Raw genomic sequence first — 16,383 nt, forward strand, 5'->3', positions numbered from 1 at the left:
GTAAAACTTCATTATGATCCAGTTGTACTTGGAGAGTTTTGTCCAAGGATTGGTCCAACACTGTTAGTTTCCCTCTTTAAGGCAGGACCCAGCTTGGACTTTGCTCTGTTGGGAAAGAGGAATGAAAAAAGGGAGGAGATATTGGTTGGGAAAAGGTGGCATTGGGAACTCAGCCGCTGTCTTGACAGAGAAGGTAGGGAGAGATGTAAGGATGGAGAGCCTGTAGCCAGAGAGGATGGTGTTACCTCCACTCTGGCTGCTGCTGTTCTTGAATCATAGAATAGAATCATTTGGAAAAGATTTCTGACATCAGCAAGTCCCATCTCTAATGCAGCATCACCATATTGCCCTCTAAACTATGTGCCCTAAGTGACACATCTACATATCTTTTAAAAACCCCCAGGGAAAACAAGCTTTTTAGACCTTCCCCTAAAATCTATCTCCAATTAATAATAGCATATTCTACACTGTACACTTATATCCTTGGTATTACCAAAATATAAATGTTTTCCTTTGAGATTTTTTATCCAAAGGATACCTATCTATGACATCTGTGAATTGAACAAGCTTACAGGAGGAAGACAGAAAAAACCAAATATCTAATATGACACAACCAGGAGTTACTCAGCTGCAAGACATTAACTCCATTTTTGACACCATTCTTTATACATACATAGAACAAGCTCTGGAGGTATATAAACTGGAAAACAGTATTAGCTTCTTAGATTTTGAAACCCTTATTTTTTCATCTTTTGCAAACACTTTTTCGTCTGCTGTCACTATTGTTACAGAAAGTCAGCTATCTTTTCTTATTCAGCTGATATCAAACCTACCAAAGCCTTTCTTCCTACTTATAGCCTTTTTAAACTTAAAGATGTAGAGGTAATGCTTGGAAATATCAGTGTTTCAACATCTAGAGCAGAAAATTATCTCATTTAAAGTAGATGGGAAGATCATAAATTTTTTCAGTCAATTCTATGGTGAATAAACATTTCTCTGGCCTTTAAGATTTATTAGAAATACCCCAAATTTCAGAACAGGACAAAATTATTTGTGCAGAAAAGAGAAGTGAAAATAATACTATCACCATGGGTATCACATGCTGCCCTGGTAGTTTGACAGGGATTCTGGTGGTAAAATACTGAAGTACCCAAAGGAAATTTGGCCAAACAGTCTTCTGATTTTCAAACTGCCAGATTTCATCTTCCAGTTTTCTTCTACAGCCATTGAGGGAACTGCAGATCTACTGTTGCTCCGATAAACCTACTTGCTCATACACCTTTTTGTTGTGCAACACCTACATATTATGTTCCTCTGTTAATGACCCCTTGCCAGCAGTAGATCACAAAGGTGGTGCTGAGAAGGGCTGGTCAAGACTGAGCTTGACATCTCCCTAAGTATGGCCAGCCCAGGTCTTCCTCTCCTCTGTCCAGCAGCTGCCAGAGCCATGAGTGGCCATCTGCAAAGCAGATTTTGTGAGGCACAGCAGCTGAAGTCTGTCCTTGCACGGTAACCTGCCTGGGGGGGTCAAAGGGATTGTGCTTCTAGTGACTGTGCTTTTGTAGGATAAACACTAAAGAGTTTTGTACATCCATTTGTCTTGATCTACTCTGTACAGGTGTCTTCATTGCATGTTCTTCTAATACAGACCACACTTCAAAATTGTGCTGCATGGACTGGTTAAAAATGCCATTGCTTCATATATTTGATTAGATGTTCTTTTGAATCACATTGGGCCTTCATTACATAGGGAGTTTTTGAAGTGCAGTACTTCTCTTCACTTTTGGGAATCTCCCATCAAACACACAATCTCTGGTTTAAGTAGGTTTATTAGCACTGGCTGAGATTTCACCTTTAAAAGAGATAAAAATTATCAGTAGTAATCAGAAATTAATTTTCATTACTTCTATGCTTGATTTATTAATAGTAAGACCCATTGGCTGGGAAGAGTTTGCAAAACCATCTGTCTATTTGTGAATATCTTCAGCAAAATGCTTTTCTGTGCTACGAAATCAGGCTTTGTGAACTGATCCAGCTCTGCCAATATGTACTATAAATTTTGTTTGAATGCTGACTAGGGTGTCAGTTGTGGCTAGAGGTGATGTTCACCTACAGTTAGGCAATGACTGGTTGAGAAGAAGGGGTGACATTTAACCTGTCCTTAGAAATCATTCACTGGCTGTGTGCTTGCTTTGTCTCTGGCCAGCTTGACCCTTCTGAATAGTGGTTCAAAGGCTGGAGCTCTAAACAGTTAGAATGAAAAAATGATTTCCCTAACTCATTTTGGTTTCATTTTGGGTGTATCTTTTAACTATTGCCATTTTTTCTTTGAAAAGTAGGTTTTAAAGAGCATGTACCTACATGTAGATTTATGACATAACAAATCCCAGTTACTGACTTGACTGATCGTATCAACAAATTGTTGTAGAACTATTCTGAAAAGTTCAGTGTAATAATTACAGGTAGAACACTTACTTTGAAGAAGAATCAGTGCTACAAGTAATTCAAGAAGCAGTAACTTTGATGGTCTTGATCACTTCACGTAATATTCTGAGTTGGAAGGGACCCACCTGACTCATTGAGTCCAACTCTGGATCTCCTCAGAATGCCATAAAAATCACACCGTGTGTCCAGGAGTGTTGTCCAAATGCTTCTTGAGCTCTACCAGGTTCGTGCTGTCACCACTGCCCTGTTCCAGTGCTCAACCACTCTATGGGTGAAGAACTTTCTCTTAACGTGCTTCAAAGCAGTTCAAAGGAGAGAGCTATTTTTCTTGTGTTTATGTGCACCAGTTGAAGATTAAAGATCAGAATGGAAAATGCTACCAAAATGCTAGTATTTTCTAATTAAACTTTAAGAATTAGAAACTACAGGTGCTATAAAATTCTCAAAAAATAAAATTTCTAGACCTATATAGGAGGAGATCATCTTAGGGAACATTAGCTTCTCTAAAAAGAGTCCTATGCTGTTTTAAAGTCAGGTGTTTTAAGAGATTAGTACATCAGAAATCATCTTTAAAATGGGAACTTTTCTTGTAGCACAGGTATGTATTGCTGTACATATTCCTCAGTCTTTCCTGAGGAAGAGCAAATGTTTGCAAGTCTTTTTTAGCTTGGCTACTTGTGGGTTAACTTTTTGTAATTTTAAACTGTTCCAGCTTGGTATTTTGTTTGTTTTTGAGAGCTGGACCTCTTCTATAATGTACAAGAGACTCACTTTTTAGTTTTGAAAAATATATTTGTGTAGGGAAAGCCGCATCTTGGAGTTTTGTTCCATGTTTAAGACCTTTCTTACTAGAAGTTGTTATGATAATAAATTTATATGAAATAATTCTTCTTCATGTGTTACTGTATTCAGTAGTATTTTAGAACTTACAACCCTCTAGTTGCTGCACAGCAATGGTATAAACAGGAGTAATCCCCAGAGGTTTGTATTTTCAGAATATGCTGTCTTTTGTAATAAAGTTTGCATTTGAGATGTCAGAAGTTACTAATGGTTTTTCAGAAATCCTCTGACTGTTTCTTTCAAGAAACATTGTCAAGTTTTCTTTTTGTACACCTCACAGCTTTGCAATTTCTCCTAGATTCTGGTGAAAGGTTGTTGCTGGAGGTGAGTGCTCTGGGCTCACTTTGCACCTGGTTATTCCAGCACCCTGTGAGTGAGTGGCAGGCAGCTGGAGGGACAGCTGCAAAGTGTAGCTGGCTGAGGGACAACAAAGGCAGCTTTCAGCAGGAGGAGCCCCGAATTTGACCTGCCCCACTGAAATACTGAGATGAAGTGTTTTACAAAGGGAAAGATTCAAGGGAAAACTGACAAGTAGAGAATTTTTATTCAAATTGTTGCTGTGAATTTCACAGAGTGAGTTAGATTGTTTAAAAAATCCAAAGCAAAAGAAAACCATATCAAGGGAAAACTCAACAACTACTAATAATACCAAAAAAATCACCATCACATAACCAAGCTAAACCAACCAACCAACCCAACAACCCAAAAAACAAATAAAACCACAACCCAAACCAACAACAATAAAAAAAACAACCAACCAACCAAAACAAAACAAAACAAAAAATCCCCCAAAGCGACAAAAAATAAACAAACAAAGAAAAACAAGAGGTAGAGCCATGACCTAGGATAAATTGTCTTTCACCAATGGGTTACTTTCTTAATTTAGACAGAGATATTTTTGACTTTGGAGATTTTAAATGTGCAGCTGTTAAAAACTGAACAGCAAAAAGGAGGTGTGTTTTCAGTGGGAGAGTTGCTATTGAATTAAAAAAATCCCACGTGTATAATTTTAAATACAAGATCATTATTTTCCAAGGCTCCTTTCCTGATTTCCCTTTGTTTTAGCATTACTAGTATCCTGGATGATCACACCTGCTGCTCCCTCCAATTCTGTTTTGGTTTCTATATTATGGAAGTTTGCTTTCTTATTCCCAGTTTCCTCAGTCCTAAAGACTTGCATATTATAGGCAATTATATTTTCCTTATGTAAAACTTATGTAAGACAAGCAAGGGATTATATGCAATTTATAGTCTTGTTGGAACTTGGAAAGTTATAGGGGAAATAAGCTGTTAACTGGGTGTTTGATGCAGTACTTTAGTCTACAACACTGGATAATACAGAGGGATTATGGTTGCTTATTCTTGAGGCTAAATATATCTTTTTTTCTTTGATGCTAATGCAAAGACAAAGTCCCTGGGCTCAAAGGCTACCATCAGAAAGAAGCATGCAGATTTGACATGTAATTTCCATTTGCTATTGCCCCAATGAACTCCTGTCCGAAGACATTCTTCACATTCCCATGACAGGAATGAATCACACCCATTTGATTTTTTATACTGGCTACTAAATAATTTATTCCCACTTAGCCATTCATTCCCAGCATCATGCTATCCATTCCAGGCATTGTAGTGGGGCATATTATTTTTATAACTGATGTCTATACCATATGTCCAGGGAGTTAGCTGAAGGTGGTTGGATTTTTATTGGAAATGAAATAAAATTACACAGCTACACTATTTATAAAGGCTCCTAAAAGTTTGGTCTCAGCAGAGGCTGTTCAGAAGAAGTATAGACCTACAGAGATGTTTAAATAGTAATCAGAGATTGATGGTTGTTGAGACTGTGAACAAAGAAAAAGCTTTATTGCTTCTGGTTTTGTGTTTTGCCAGAAATAGAGATGCCTTCTCACAGAGATATTTCTCTAGATATTTGACCTCTCTGAATTTAAAGAAAAAACCAGAGAAAGTAAGAAAACTTACAGTCCTGAAGAACTGAAGTAAACACTTGAAATTGGAAAAGAACATTAAGTAATGTCAGCACTCAGGATTAGTAAATTATGCTAATGTTATGGTACTCCATTAAAGCTGAACTGCTTTCATCATTGCTTAAATACCAAATTATAAATGCTCTAAATTAGCAAATGGAAGTTCACACCAAAGTAGGTCCCATCTTGATTCTTGTTCTTCCAATTTTTTCTGGTCAGTCAGGTCATTTTGATTCCTGCTCTGGCCTTTTTTATTGGAAAAAGTAAAAGGTTTTGTGCCGTCATATTCACTTCAACTGCATCAGCTTATGAAATGTACAGTACTTGTTTGTGATGCCATTTTCAAAGATCTTTTTTAGTAATTTAGAATAGCTGTTTTATTCCACTTTTGAATTAATTTCTTTATTACAACAACAACAACAAATCAACAAATCATTAGTTACTTGAAAGAAAAAAAATGTGGGTGAAAAATAAAGAAACGTTTTTCTGGTTTTTTTTTGTTTTTTTTTTCCTGTGGGAATATTGTTTTGTTCAGAAACTTACATTACCATTTCAGTTGAGAAACCTTATTTGTAGAAACAGGCTGCTGATGTTTAGCTGGATAGCTAAACCAATGGATTATCATTGAGAAGATTAAATTTTCTGAGATGTTTGGCTCTTCAATAATGGCTACTGATTGCTCTGACAATGAATGTGTCTTACTTAAATTACTAAACAGCATGTTTTAATAAGGAATCAGTGTTTGATAATGGGTAATAAAGCTTATTGTGGTGTCCTGTGACTGGAGCATTTAGCAAATACCAGCTTTCCTGTATATATGCTTTCATAGAAACATGACAAGATGACTTCCTTGAGTAAGTAGGTCTGTCAATATGAGCATAACTCATGCTATATTCTCAAGTATCTGTGTACCTTGGCAGTTCTTTGCTAAAAATGTTAGCAAAAGACTGGGGTTTGTATCATTGCTTGAGTTGTGTGAGAGGGAACTTCTAACATTGCAACTTGCCACAGCATCTGACTGCAGTTCTTGGTCCCTGACAACATCACTGAGGCTGTTTGAGGTAAGTGAGGTTCTTCCTTCCAGCAGCACCATAAGACACTTACTCATGTCTAGAGGAGCAAACCAGTGCCTGTATGTTGTCTAAATCCCATTTCAGTCTTGCAGAATGGATGTATAAGTAACAATGTTATATATGGAATTATACTCTTAATTTTCTTGCTGCCTGACTTTGTATCAGGCTAAAAAAAATTGACTTTATCTGAGTGCATAATTACATTGAATAGTGGTATCTAAGCTAGCCTGGGACTGAGCCAGGTGGCAAAACTACTGCAGAGGCTGTAATCCAGACTGCTCTTCTCCCATTTATGTAAATTGTGTAAAGAGTTGGTGTGTTTAAGAGATGAAAGCCATTTATCCCAAAGGGAAACAAAGAAAATGTTAATATTTACTTTGAGCATCAAGCCTTCCAAGGTAGATTATAGTATTTTGTGCATAAAGTGTACTCAGGTAAAGGTCCACAGCAAGCTTTGAGACATTTTATAGTGAGTGATACTGCCATGCTGACACATACTGTGCTAGGCAGTGCCCATATCTTTCTGAATATTCTTTTGTGTACAGGAAGTGGCTACTGAAAAAAAAACACCACTAAGAAACATGTCACAAGTTTGAAATCGTGTTTTTTTCTCCATAGCTCCTCTTCAGCAGCTTTTCTGTTGCATGATCCTCTGGCTTCCTTTTGAATAAAATGTGAAGTCTTCCTGCCACATTCCCCAACATGTGCCTGGTCTAAATTGATGTAGGCAACATGCATTCAGTAGAACACTTTTTTTTTGTTCATATGCTCCCCATGCTGGGATACGAAAATCTTTATACTATTGCTTAATGTAAATGAAAGGAATTAACTTGTATGAAGGGTTTGTTTAAAAAGCTAAGTATGAATTATACTGTGACTGACTAAATAATCCATCCATATTTATTATTAATAGATTTCTATTAAATGCATAATGACCACAGTTCTGGGCTCTATTATGCTTTGAAGAATGACAAAAATACATACAGCAAAAATCCCCTTCAAGCTGTTTTAAAACACTTGCTTTTGTACAGCAGGTATAGAATTCCAAATATCTTTCACATGGGTTTTTTGATGGAGTCAAAGTTGTGTCTCCTCTGTAGATGTAGCCAGTAATAATATTTTTAAAAACCCATAAAATTATATATTTTGGTTTTCATTTGTATAGGAGATTAAAAAAAATTAGTTCCCAAGAAACTTGTTACCCTATTTTATAGAAAGAGGACGGAGTGGGTAACTTTAATCCCCCTCACCAAGGATTTTCAGAAGAAACTCCTACAAGAATGTAATCTGCTCCCCAGTAGAATCCACATAAATTTCAGCCAGAGAGGTTTCTTTCCCAGAAAGTACTATGGTTGAGTGATTCCTTCAGTTTCCATGAGAGGGTAAAAGCTCTGCACTGGTCTCTCTGGGTTTCTGTCTTTGATCACAGAAACAAGGAATGAACGCTTATCATACAACTCCTATGAAAAAAATAGATCTTCTGTGTCTGGGGCTTGTTTCATGTTCCTGGAAAAATGTTTCCTTACTTTTTTTCTGTACGACGTCTTTATATAGCTTGCTTTTCATCTGTGTATCACACTATAGGAGAATATTTTGAATTGTATTCTCATCAGTGCGCAAGTCTCAAGTTTTGTGGCTAGTTAGTTCAAAATTGGCAATGTAATAGTATTCCAGAGGTTAGGAAACCTCAAGTGATTTTCAGTTGTGAACAACTACTTACGTTGTGTATCTCTTTTTACAAACTAAGCATCTCTAAGTTAGGGAGCAAGTTTGCATCCTAAGGAACTAAGATGCTCCTTGGGACTTGCAGTCAAATACCAAATAGTTCAGTTATTGCCAAATTGATCCTATGGTAATTAAAATAATCAATATGAACCTTCCCAGTAAGAGTGTCTGATAAATAACTTGCAGAATATGCAACACTGTACCAAAAAAAGTACACAACACTGCATCTTAAAAATAAATCTGAAAGATGTAGTGACTCTGAAAATTACAGTTAATACATATAGACATGTATATACAATATAGATAAGACATGAAGTAAATCTCCAAACTGTCTAACAGTGAGTGTATTTCTTTGTTATTGAAACCTTTTTTTGCATAAAAAAGAATCTTCCATATCCAATTCATCTATGAGCATCAATGTTTTTACATCATTACTGTTGCACTACAAAAACTGTTAGGAGGAAGCAGATGAGTATGGAAATGGATCAGCTGAGAATTCTCATTGCTTTTAAAGACAATATGTAAAACTTATAAAGTGAAATAATTTTATTTATAGTTTTATTTATTTTCTTGCTTTACTTGAATCATGCTCTATTCTTCTTTATTTCAAGGATGACCTGCAAGGAAAAAGATAATTGATGTGACATAATTTTCAGCTCCTTTTTGTTTTTTGTAGGAAAAACAAATATTTTTAATAATACAGTTTTTGAGCTATTACCTGTTTGGACTGATATTCAGATTCTCCCTGGCTGGAAGATGCACATCTTGAGAAATGCTTGAAATTATGACAATAATGAAACAAAACTTAAACAATTTCTAGAGTAAAGGCCTAATTAAACTATTCTGTTCTCCTTGCTAAAATGTCAGGAAGTCAGAAGGATTCAATGAACAGAAAATAAAAAGAGAGACATACCATTATTTTATAAAACCTTCATTTAAAGCTAATGGAAATGACATTCTGGCAAGTCTTCTAAGATTTGGAGATATTTTTTGAAATCAATGGGGCCAGATGCAAGTGCAAGATAGGAGATGTAGGCAGAAATGAAAAATTCCTTTCAGATCACTTGAATACCTGAATGTTTAGTTGTGAAAAAAAGACATACATAACAAGTCCTTTCCAGAAGTAAAAACAAGAAAAAAAATTATTTTATTAATATACAATTATTATTTGTGGTACAGAATCTTTAGAAAATTATGTGTAATAATTTTAAATATTTTGGGGCTAGCTTCCGACCTCACATTCACAAATGTACCTCTCAAGAAAGGGCAAATGACCTCCATCCTTCCAAATCAGGGGTTTGATCCCAAGTGCAAAGGACATTTCAGCTGGCTCATTGACTTTGAGTGGGATTGTTTGCATACATAAATATAATACGTTGTTTAATCATGCCAAATTGAGCACAAGCCAAAAGCACTCACAGAACCGAACTTCAAAGGACATGCTTCATCAAAGCAAGAACATACGAAGGAGAGTTTCCAGAATTTTTTGGTGTCAATATTCATGTCACTGAGAAAAATGAGAAGATGTCAGTGTCCTTCATACAAGATAATGAAAAGATTATTCCAGTGTATATAGAGCATTGTTTGACTGTATTATTAAAGACCTAGGCTTGCTTGAAAAATGATCTCTGATGTTTCATTTTCTTATGATCTATGCACCGAATAGAAATCTCTTCATGGACTAGTACTCTTAATGAAGGTCCTAAATATATGGTAGCTGAAAACATTGAAGAAGATTAACGTAATAATGGGGCATGAAAAAGGAACAAGAACTTTTTAAAACCTGAATTGGAACATGGCCTCTTGGTGGAAAAAGCACTGTTAGGTAAGTGATCTGCCACCACTGCAGTATGCTAAAGGAAAATAAAAGGAGTAAAGCTTCAGTATCTCTTCATCCTGGAAATCTGTGTGATTAAGTCCTCAAAGACCTGATCCTCTGTGACCTCACTTTTTTAGTGAAAATTGAGTCAGTTCTCTTTTCCTTAACAGAGTTCCTCTGCACTGGATAAAGTAAAGAATTTGAAGCCTGCAGATGTTTATGCTGATGTCACTAAACCCAACCAAAAAACCCTCAAAATCCAACACAAACAACAACAAAACCTAAAAAAAAAAAAAAAAAAAAAAAAAAAAAAAAAAAAAAAAAAAAAAAAAAAAAAAGAACCTGGTATAGTAACATAGTAACATCCTAGCTGGGTACTTTCCCAGAACTTTGTATGGGCTCAGAGTGACTCAGAGTTTAGTTCTCCCCACTTCTGAATACCACGACTGCCATGTGACGTGTGACCAGATTTATAGAGGAAAATTTATTTTTTGCCAAATCTTTATTGTATTTGAGTGGAAAGGAAATACTTTCTGTTTACAAGTAGAAATATTCTTACAGCTGTTTTTTCATGTTCATCAACTTGCCAGGAACTCTTATTTCATCAGCTTGTAGGGTAAATTAATACTTTTCTTGCTTTCTGGCTTTCATGCACTTGCAGCCCAGCAGTGCTGTGCAATCAGTGGATTGCCAGCACTCTGATGGAACCATGCTTGGAGGAAGAGGTTTAAGCTCCCTCCCCCAGCTGTTGTCATCCCACAAGAAAAGTTTTTAAAATTTAGTTTTGTGGTGGCTAAGTGAGCAGCTTTGGTCTGTAAAACCATTATGCTGGAAAGTAGTTATTAAAGAATAAAAATCATGACACAGGATTAAATTAATGCTCTGATTTCTGTAATTTACTGCAAATTAGGTGTAATCATATCCCTCCAGGGTTCACTTGTAAAGAAGATTAAATCTTACCTGACTGTTGGGTACAGCCAGGCTGAGATAAGAGAGAAAATTTTAAGAAATGGCATTGTCATTTTCTTTCTAGTTTTGCAATTTTCTTTATACTTGATTTAATCACTTATTTTAATTTGAAATTGATTGCTTAATCAGACATTTTCTGCAGAAGATAATATGGTACAAACCAAAGTATCATGTCTCTTTTGTAGAGCAGACAGAGCAGTGCAGTCTCTGGTCTGTCCAGAAAGGTAAATTGAGAGGGCTACTTATACATGCTTAACTTCATGCAGTAGCTGCACACACAGTCTGTAATATTAAACCTGAGGCACTGAGCAGTGTGCTAGGATGAGATGCTGCTCAGTGGAGCTCACCTCTGGGCCGCTAGTTTGGGGTGTGCCTAACTCAGTCATTGATTTTTGAGGATTTTAAAAACCCTTACTATTAATTTTAAAGGATTTATCTTCCAAAGGAGGTTTTCTGACTCCATTTCTCAAGGATAGAATTTCTTCAACTCCATTTTGCAATTAGGTACCTGAGAAATCTGGGTAAGGAGAGGGGATGAACTCTGTGCTGAGCAAATAAGGGAGTTGTTTCCATGGTGAAGACCAGGCACTGCTATCTAAAAGGCTGCTGAGATCAGCAGACAGCTGAAGTGGTCAGCACTCCAGAAGATGATTTGCACTACAGAAAATAATTGGGCTTTCTTAATTTTTCTGAAGAAGCTAAGGAGCCTAATTATAATATCTTAAGTGATGAAAATACATAGAATTGTAAGAAAAACTCTCTACATTTCCATGGATCTCTATGTGTTTGCTTTTAAAATAAATTACTACTGTACCTTTCAGTGAATATCTTCAGGAGAAAAGAAATTACATTCCAAAATTTTTATGGAAGTTCATGTATAAATTTTAAAAAAAGGTAATTTCCTTGAAACTTCACTTGTAAGTGCTGAATATGGTCTAGTTGCTCCTATCATCATGACACTCAATGAAGTCTTCAAGGAATAGAAAACATGTCTTTGGCAGAAAGACTCTGTAAAAATCTCAGAATGCAAGTGTTCCTGAAAAGAACATGGTCAAAAAGTCAGTATACAGAAAAAAGCTGCATTTAATGACAAGAAAAATCTCATTTTGGGTGCAATTTGATGACATTTCACAGTGATGCCATTGCTTAGTGCAGACACTACTCTTTGTATTCAGAAGTGCTTAGCTGTTCTCTTATTTTTCTAACTTTTATATTTTCTTCATTCCTCTAGGACCTCATTGCAGCTCACCATGTACCAGGCTGCTAGATTATGAACTTTGTTTTGGAGACTATGTGCCATTGTACATGGTATTTAACACACTAGGAGTTAAGCCCACATACCTTCATTGAGAGCTGAAAATTTTTAACATGATTTCAGCAGTACAAATATGTAATAAACTTGGCTTTGTTTTCAAGAATTCAGAATCACTGTGCATAAACATGTACAAATTTTTCATGTACACTTCACATGGTTCTATTTGCGCTATGGTTTGGAAAGAGTCTGATTGATCCGAAACAGCTTATAAGGGCAGGTAGTTGTCCATACCTAATGAAGGTATACATGTCTATAGACTGCAACTTCTGAATTAGGTAACATCAATTTCTCATGGTTACAGTTTGTACAAAGTGTTTCTTCTAAATTTTGTGTCAAATTTCCCTTAAAATTCTCACTGACTGAATTTAAATTTAGGGAAACTGACCTTTAAATTCAGGGAAATGCTAATGGAGAGTTATTATGATCATTAGCTATTAGTGTGGGTGTTGCCATACTTATATTGATGCCAAGATTTCATTAAATCCCCCATGCTCAGGCTTTACAATGCTGCAATAGTTGATGCTGCAATAGTTGATGCTAAATCTCTCAGTTGTCAGCAACAGTCCTGGCTAACCAAGAAGAGCACCTGGAATGATGGTTAATACCTTGAAAGGGCACATTGTGTGAATAGTAAAAAACCCACTTTAAAAAACACTCCTGATCTTGTGACGAGTCATGCTGGAGGTTCTGATGTTCTCTAAACTGTTGTCTTGGTACAGGATCATTATTCCTTTTGTCTGGTACAGCATGAGCAGTGAGTATATGGTATATATTTGTAAATACAGCACAGAAGAAGGAGGTGCAATCTCTACTTCACCATCCAGTCCTATGGCTCATTTATTTTCAGGACATTAAAATAGTAGCTGTTAAGGGTACATCACAAAGCCTGGGGGTTTTTTGCAAAAAAAAGCTGGGGATAAGGTATCACTGAAGTTGCTCTTGTTGTATACTTGTAGTTTTTCAAGGCTTTTTCTGATAGTCAATCTGTCTTGTGATATCTGTTCTACCTCTGTTTTTTTAAGAAGGAGAGGAGGCTATCAGAAATGCTGTAGCTCATCACTATTCTGGCCTCCTTGTCTTCCAAATTGAATTAAAAATTATTATTAATTATCATGTATTATAAATTGTTCTGCTGCATAACCTGCTAAATTGAGATATCTAGACTTGATCCAGCTAGTGCTCAGCTAATGTATGCCAGAGAAAACAACTTACATGTTTCTGTGTTAACCATAAATATGGTTTTGGATTTTAAAATAAGAATAAAGATTTGAGAGAAAGCTTTAGGGAGCTGCTGGGAATTAAGATCATTATTTCATCTGTGTTCTCCTTTTAATGGGGGAAATTATAGGGCACTTAAAAAAAAACAGCTAACAGTAGATGACTTAAATGTGCCACCTTAGAGTACTTCTCAATTTATTGCCTTGTTTTCTTCACAAATCTCTTCCTGTATATATATATATAACAAAATTTTTATTGATTTGAAGTTTTTGGGCATTTTTGCACTGTTGCCAGAAAAGTAGCCTGCTGGGAAAAAAGCTTTGATGCTTGTGCTGTATCTGTCCATGCAGACCTGAAGCAGGTAAAATGAAGAGGCTGGAAAAAAGCAATCACAGTGAAGGAAAGGCTTTGGCACACTTGAATCTCATTGCTGCTGGAGTTTTGCCTTTACTTCTTAGTAGAGATCCCAGGGCAATGGAAAATGATGGAGAGAGCCTGAAGGACAGTGTTCTGATGGTCAGGAGTCCTGGGCTCTTCCTGCTCCTCCTCTTTGTACTGCCTCCAGCTGAAATCCAGTCTCTCTCACTGTGATCCCTGGGCACTCTGGTGCTGTTTGCCTTCCCAAGCTGGCAGCTGTTATCTCCTGGGAAAGGGGCAGTTCTATTAATAGAAAACATTTTACATGCTTGGCTTTCCAGATGTATGTGTAGATGTATGCACAGAATCTTTCTTGATCAGATCCTAATGTCTCATTAATTTTGTTTCACTCCAAAACATGGCCAGTATTTGCTTTGTGCTGATCACCAGGAAATGAGTTTAAATAGGAGTCCTAATGAAAGCAACAGTCATTAATTTAAGTGAACTTTTGTGTTTAATTTATAAACACCAGTGAAAGTCAGATAATGAAGCGATCAATCATTTTCAAATAAAAATATTGTCTTGTAAAAATGTCTAATCAGTGAAATCAGAGCACTTGGGATTCCTTTTTCCATTAAAACCTAAAGCCCAAAAAACTATGGCAGCCTTACTGATGGTAAAAATGCACCACAACCACCCAAAATCCATTTAGTTACTCCTTTGATATTAAATTTGTCATTAGAATTCTTGATTACTAAGGCAAGAAATAGCCATAAACAATTCCTGAATTGAGTAACAATAATTTTATATATATTTATAAATGTTTACTAAGGCTTTTGTTCTTGTTTTGTAAGCCTTGGAATTTGTCTTTTTATTGGGGGAAAAATGGAAAAGGAAAATATTATGAATAGATTTTTAATATCTACATATATAAAACTTTTTAGAATTAAACAAAGGAACTGAAAGAGGAGGAATGGCATGTGGCAAATTGAAAGCTGATTAACCCACTGCTAACAGTGACCTCAAGTGAGTAACACACGATCTTTCCAGGACTGATGTTACTTAAATAATATGGGAAACACTTGCTATGAAATACTGATGTATATTTAAAAAAAAACCCACCCAAACAAACAGAAAGTCTATTCTGAATCTTTGTTGAACCACAGAATGAAATAGTTACATAATTTTGTAGGAATGATGTGGTGTAATCACAGATGTTATGGAGGAGGGAAAGATAGGAAAGAAAATTTGCAGGTTTTTCAACTGAGACCATAGGCACAGGCAGTTGTGTCTGGGTGGAAAGCTGCCTCTTGAATTTCTTCATTTGTGACAATGCCTACATAGAGCTGTGTTTATCATTGTAGGAGTTTCACAGTTCAGATGCAGATATTTTAACAGGCTGCTGTACATACTACTTTAGTAGTGATGATTTAGTGATGATTTTCCAGATCAGTATGCAGGTAAAAGGAAACAAGAATATTAATATCATAAATATTATAATAAAACTTTAGGTGAAGTGTTTTGTAGAATACCATACCATCCTCCACAAATTGTTTTTTCCTGCTCTGTTGATATTCTCTTCTGTTTATTACTGTAGGATGGTTTTCAAGAGTTAAGCTGTCCTTAGAACTTTGTTTTGATGAAAGTGTGTGCAAAGAATTCTCAGGTCTGTGCTGAAGTGTTTACACAGAGTGACAAAGCTCCTACTGATACCTGTGAGAGTTTTATCTGACTTAACATTTTAGGCTTTAGTTCAAGAAAACGAAGCAAAGACTGAAAATAGACAAAAGGATATATTCAACAACAGAGAACTAGATTGGACCTAGCTTCCCACAAACAAGACAGAAAAAACAAAGGCCAAGACCATCTGATCTCATCATCCCCATCCAAAGTTTGCGCAAGAGTGTTTCAGAAGGGGTCATGATGAAAAAGCTGAGCTCTCTGAGATATGCCAGTTCATCCTTTCATATAATGTTTTATTACAATTATAGGAGTAGTATTGCTACAGTGTGTCATATCTTCTGGAAATTTTTTTAAATTCTGTATGTTATATATTTTTTTCCCAGATGAAAAACCTTAAAATTGAAATATCTTGAACTTCTGTTTTTCGTGATTATATACAAATTGCATATGTGTATCATACTGTATATGTGAATCTTTCAGGAAAGAATCACTGCTGTCCAGCCCAGCAGCAGCAGCAGCACAGGTGGACAAAGCAGCCAATGTGTCCCTCTGCAGAGACAGCATTATGTTTCAGGACTCCCATCTCAGTGGGTCTGGCAGTGTATGGCAAGGAGGGAAATGCTGGGAAGTGGCATTTTTGGGATTATGTATTGTCTGTGTTGTGTGGATCCTGGAACCATCCTCTACCCTGTGGAGAACAGATGTGCAGGCACATTAGGGATGTACAGGCAAGTCTTCTGACCTGAAAATGGGGCTAGGTAGACTACAGTTATGTGGAACATACCTCCATTAAAAATTTTAAAGTAGACTTCATCTTACAGAAGTTAGGTAACTATAGAGTATCTTCTGTGTAAAATTAACAGGGGTGAAGAAATCTCAAATAGATTTGGATTGCATATGCCCTTTTCCTTGTATTGGAGAATTTAGCAATCTATTTGAATGAAGAGGTGAATA

This window comes from Passer domesticus, chromosome Z, assembly GCF_036417665.1.
Source record: "Passer domesticus isolate bPasDom1 chromosome Z, bPasDom1.hap1, whole genome shotgun sequence".
NCBI classification, from domain to species: domain Eukaryota; kingdom Metazoa; phylum Chordata; class Aves; order Passeriformes; family Passeridae; genus Passer; species Passer domesticus.